The sequence below is a fragment of the Manihot esculenta genome, chromosome 1 (genome assembly GCF_001659605.2).
Source record: "Manihot esculenta cultivar AM560-2 chromosome 1, M.esculenta_v8, whole genome shotgun sequence".
In the NCBI taxonomy this organism is placed as follows: domain Eukaryota; kingdom Viridiplantae; phylum Streptophyta; class Magnoliopsida; order Malpighiales; family Euphorbiaceae; genus Manihot; species Manihot esculenta.
Window position 1 is genome coordinate 11,281,641 of NC_035161.2, and position 6,243 is coordinate 11,287,883.

Below are 6,243 nucleotides of genomic sequence, written 5' to 3' on the forward strand. Positions count from 1 at the left end.
AAACATTCAACACAAACAGTCCATTATTATAATATCCCTTACCTACAAACACATTATTTTTAGTTATAACTACTTGGTCAGATTCAAATGCAACTTTCACTCCATTTTTACCAAGCAGAGCAACAGAAATCAGATTAGTTCGAATTTCAGAGATATGTAGCACCTCATTCAGTTTCAAAAATTTGCCAGATATGAGACAAAGAAGCACTTTGCCTTTTCCAAGAACTTGTGTAGTCCTTGAGTCACCAAGAAACACAGAATCTTCTCCTGCACTAGCTTGAGTGTAGGATGAAAAAGCACTTCTATTTGCACAAAATTGCCTCATAGCACCTGAGTCTATGACCCATTCATTCACATTAGCCACAAGATTGGCTTGAAAAATGACCGCAACAATTATGTCATCTGCTTCCACCAAATTTGCCTTTGGTTTAGCAAGATTGTCATTTTTCTCCATTCTTTTCCTGCATTGAGGTGCATAATGGCCTGGCTTGCCACACACAAAACAACTACCTTTTTTCTTAAAAGTAGGATTATTAATTTTTGGTTTATAATCGTATTTCTTTTCATACCTTTTGTTTTGGTAGTGTGGCTTATCTTGGATTAAGTTGGCATTAGCAGCGATCTCTTTTCCTTTAGCTTTCTTGATCTCTTTCTTATTTGTATCTTCTATGATGATATAAGTGATAAGCTCAGAAAGGGACAGCTGCTTATGTTTATGCTTGAGTTGCTGCTTGTAGTCACTCCACGAAGTCGGTAATTTTTCAATTAGCAAACCAGCAACAAGCTCCTCTTGAAGTGTTATATTTTCTGATTTCAGGTCCTCAATCAATTTGTGGTATTCATTGATTTGTGCCTTTATATCTTTATCATCCACCATCTCCCATTTGTAAAATTTGCCAATAGTAAACTTCTGTTTGCCAACATCCTCGGCAGTATATTTGGCAATTATGGACTTCCATATTTGTTTTGCTTCTTTATAAGAGCAATAAACATCAAAGAGATTGTTAGATAATGTGCTAATAATAGTGTACCTACATACCTTATTAGCATGAACCCATAATTCCCATTGTTTGTTGGAAGTTTCTGCATGTTTCGCATCGGTGAGAGTAAAAGCAACTCCATGCATATCAAGAACTGAAAATACACGTTCCTGCCAGCGTTTGAAATTGTTACCATTGAACTGTTCAATTTTGGAGACATCTGGGAATGGCTTGGACATTGTCATGGCAGATTGCATCATAGCAGTAGGAATACCACTTGGAATGCCAGTGACAGAAGGATCAACAGATCCAGTAATGGAAGTATTGTTAGGAGAAGTAATTTCAGCCATTATCCTTAAGATTGTTGAAAAGTGGTAGAAAAAGATATAGAAATTAAATGAAAGATGAGCATAATATTTACTTAAGGCGTGATAATAATCACTGTCCTTAAGGATAATTCGCCTACGGTTGCGTATCCTCCATGATTCAACAAGTCTTCTGAATTACAAGTAACCCAGGAGCAAGAACAACAACAATTATTAATTACCCAGAAATAGAGAAGAAGTAGTAGAGAGAAAGAGAAGTATTTATTTTTTTTGTGTTACTGAATAACGTAAATGCACTGCTATTTATAGTGCTTAACGTTATTCAAATCCATAATATCAGCTAAAAATATGAATCAGTTAAGATAAAGATAAAGATATCCACAATATCAGCTAAAAATATGGTTCAGTTAGGATAAAGATTAAGATAACTTAAAGCGGAAAAAATCTTTTTAACCAACTTAAAATCTGTAACTTATTTCAAAATATTTTAAATGATTTATGATTCTTTTGAAATAATTTGTTAAATATCCAACAACTTGTTCCAAGAGAAAAGAGCTTGCCAACATGCTTTCAATTTAGAGAATACTTGAAAGGTTGCATAACCATTAACACTTGAATTCCAAGCAGACATTAAACCAGATCGTGCCTCAAGGTTGTAATGACCCGGAAACCGGACCGCTACCGGCGCTAGGATCCAGATCGACTTAAGGTCGCCGGGACCCGTAGCAAGTCTAACATACATCCTGTATACCTGTTAAATCCCATACATGATCAAACATAAACATGAAACTTTAAACTTTCTCTTTCCTTTACCAAGCTTAACCTGTGCATGCACAAACCCATAAACATAAAACCCCACACTGGAGCCCTCATCAAATGCTCCAATGGGGCAACATATCGTACATTAAGCTTAGTTTGCATAAAACATCATTAAAACATTTGAGAAAGATCATGTGCTAAAAGGGATTAACCATACATGACTAGGGCAAAGCACAACTCTAACCATGACATGTCATTACATATCCTTACATTTCAATACATACTTTTACATCATTACATGACTTTACAAATACATCATGTCCACTACTATCCTATTACATTATCATGACCATAACCATAATGTAACGACTCAAAAATCGGACCGCTACCGGCGCTAGGATCCAGATCGGCTTAAGGCCGCCGGGACCCGTAGCAAGCCAAACATTCATCCTGTGAACCTGTTTAATCTCATACGTGATCAACAACATACATAAAAATTTTGAACTTTTCTTTCCATTTAATCACCAAACTCAACTTGTGCATGCACTATTCATAAACATAAACATTAACCCCACCTTGGAGTCCTCATCAATGCTCCAATGGGGTGACATAACATAAATTAAGTTTGGTTTACAATAATCATCATTAAACATTAAGATCATGTACTAGAAAGGGATTAACATAATACTATGATCAAGCACAACTCTAAACTTTCATAAGCATCATTACATAACATTTCTATATCATACTTTTATATTACATCATATTCATGTCCACAGCTAACTATTACATAAGACATGAATGAATCGTTCTATTTTTAAAATCGAATATTTTAAGCCTGTATGGAACACTTAAATCTCTGAGTTTTAAATCTGTCTAAATTAGAGGTCCTTCCGACTATAAAATCCTTTAAATCGACACTAAAAGGATAGACGTATTTTAAAATTCAAAAATACTCTAATTATTCTTTGTACAAAACTCATCTCTTTCCCATGATTAAACCGCTAAAACCTCTCTAACTCTCTCTCACAATCTAATATGGAAAAGATGATACTGCCAGAGCTCTAAGCTCAACTCTTCTGACCTTACAAGCATGACTTTTCAGATAAATGCAGACCTGGATGCTTTTGTGGCACAAGTAGTTACAGCAGCTGTTACAGCTAAACCTAGAGATTCGTGGGAGATAGTGGATCATGCTAGACGTTTGGGGGCTTATGATTTTGAGGGTTCTTCCGATGCTGACATTGTAGATAAATGGTTAAAGACAGTGATAAAAGTGTTTGAATTAATGAAGCTGACTGATGCAGATAAGGTAGATAATGTACATGGTTTGCTTCAGGGTAAGACTAATGGTTGGTTTGATGGCATTTGTCGCAGACATGGAGTCAGTTTGACTTGGGATCAATTTATATATGAATTTCATCAGGAGTATTTGTCAGAAAGTTACAGGAAAGGAAAACATGATGCCTTTTTCAGGTTGTTTCAAGGAAGCCTCTCAATAAGAGAGTATGTTGACAAGTTTGAAGACCTCTATTGCTTTGTTTCAGATATACTGCCTTCTGAGGAAGCTAAATGTGATAGATTCAGACAGGGTCTACATGTTAATATCAGATCATCTATGACCTGGTTCAGACGTAATAATTTCAGAGAGTTGGTGGAAGCAGCCTTGAACGTTGAGAAAGTTAAGCAAGAAGAGAAAGAGTATGAGCAGAAGATGAGTAGAAAGCATATGCAGGGTTCACAGGGGTTCAGAGAGAGACCAGCTAAGAGAGGGAACAGTTCATTTCAGTCCAAAACTGAATACAGTGGTAGTGGTAGAGGTTCTTTTGTCAATACAGAACAGCGGGTTACTTGACCACAGTCTAGTCAGAGTTCAGTAGCACAACCAGTGGGTAGCTCATTTGGGAGCACAGAAACGTGGACAATGACATTTTGGGTTTGAACAAAGGAAGAGACATTTTCCTCAATGTGTCACCTGTGGTAAATATCATGCGGGGGAACGCAAAAAATTCGACAGGGGTTGTTTTGAATGTGGTTCTTTGGGGCATTTTAAGAAAGATTATCCATTACTGATAGTTAGAGACAGTGGTTCTCAGTAAGGATCAGTGGCGCCTCAGAATCTAAAGTATGGTATGGCACCATCACAGGGCGTACCTACAACACAAGTTGGGCCTAGCACAAGCAAAGCCAGTGGAGCTACTTCATCTTCTCAAACTAGAAAGATGTTGCAACCTGGTAGACCTCGCACTCAAGTCAGAGTTTTTGCTATGACACAGCATGAGGCATGAGCATCTCCAGAGGTGGTGACTGGTATATTAACTATTTTTGATAAAGATGCACATATTCTTATAGATCCTAGTTCTACTCACTCTTTCATATCTCAATCATTCTCTAAGCATGCTGATAGAGAATTAAAACCTTTAGATTGTGGATTAGCTGTGAGTACTCCAGTTGGGGATTCTGTTGTATGTGAACATGTGTATAGGGATTGTGTTGTTAAGTTGGGCAATCATGAGCTGTTAGTGGATTTGATTCCTTTGTGTCTACAAGATCTGGATGTCATCCTAGGTATGGACTGGTTATCCCGTCATCATGCCACAATAGATTGCTTTGAGAAATCAGTGGTATTTAATAGTCCAGAAGGATCCAAGTTCACTTTATTTGGGGAGAGTCGTTTACTTCCTTCTTATGTGATTTCCGCCATGACTACTAGGAAGATGCTTCGGAAGGGTTGTCAAGCATACTTAGCCTATGTGATGGACAGTAGTCGGGAAGGACCTAAATTGGAAGATAGTAAGCGAGTTTCCTAATGTATTTCCTGAAGAGCTTCCTGGGTTGCCTCCAGATAGAGAGATTGAATTCTCTATTGATTTAAATCCAAGTACAGCTCCTATTTCTATGGCACCATACAAAATGGCTCCAGCAGAATTGAAAGAGTTAAAAGCACAATTGCAAGAGTTACTTGATAAAGGTTTCATAAGACCCAGTGTTTCACCTTGAGGAGCCCCTGTGCTATTTGTGAAGAAGAAAGATGGTTCCTTAAGATTGTGTATTGACTACAGACAATTGAATCGAGTCACAGTGCGAAATAAGTATCATTTACCCCACATTGATGATCTTTTTTATCATCTCCAAGGTGCTAAGGTATTCTCTAAGATTGATTTGCGGTCTGGCTATCATCAATTTAAGATCAAGGAGTTTGAAATACCCAAGACAGCCTTTAGAACTCGTTACGGGCATTATGAGTTTCTCGTTATGCCTTTCGGGTTAACTAATGCACCCGTTGCTTTTATGGATCTCATGAATAGGGTGTTCAAGCCCTACTTGAATAGCTTTGTTAGTGTGTTTATTGATGACATCTTAGTGTATTCCCGTAGCAAAGAAGAGCATGAGAAGCATTTACGGATGGTACTACAAATTTTGAGGGATAAATAACTATATGCTAAATTGAGCAAATGTGAGTTCTGCCTTGATCGGGTGGTTTTCTTGGGACATGTTATCTCTGCAGATGGAGTTTTAGTTGATCCTAAAAAGATTGAGGCAGTAGTTGTAACGATCCGAAAACCGGACCGCTACCGGCGCTAGGATCCTGACAAAGCGGTTGTCGAAGCCGGTCAAAATAAATAACCTTTTTAACTACCAACAATATTAAAACTGTAGACAGTGGTAAAAGGATCGTATCCACAGGGAATTGATACTTATTTACCTTCCTTGAGTAGACCAAATGAACAAACAGAAAATAAATAAACAATGAAAATAAATTGCGAGTAAAGTAAATAAGGGGGGTTTGAGATTGATTTGATTAAACTAATGGTGGAAACAATAAAGTAAAGCAAATAATAAAAATAAAGAGAAAACAAATAAGAGAAAAGCTCTAGTTGAAGATTCGGATTCACTTTAAGTTGATGGGATTGATCATTGACTCATATGTTCCTTTGTTGATTCAATAAATTGGCCATGGAGATTGAAGAAGCTTCTCACATCCATTATCTCTCTTTTAGGTTAAATCAATTAGGGATAGTCCTCCAATTAATTACTAATTAACAATTGCCAAAGAACGTCTTTGAGCCACAGGCCTTATACAATAGTCAATCGCATAAAGAAATAGAGAGAACCAATTCTAGTCACCCACATGCATGGAGACAACACTAGATCATGCAATTTCCTTAGTTTTTACA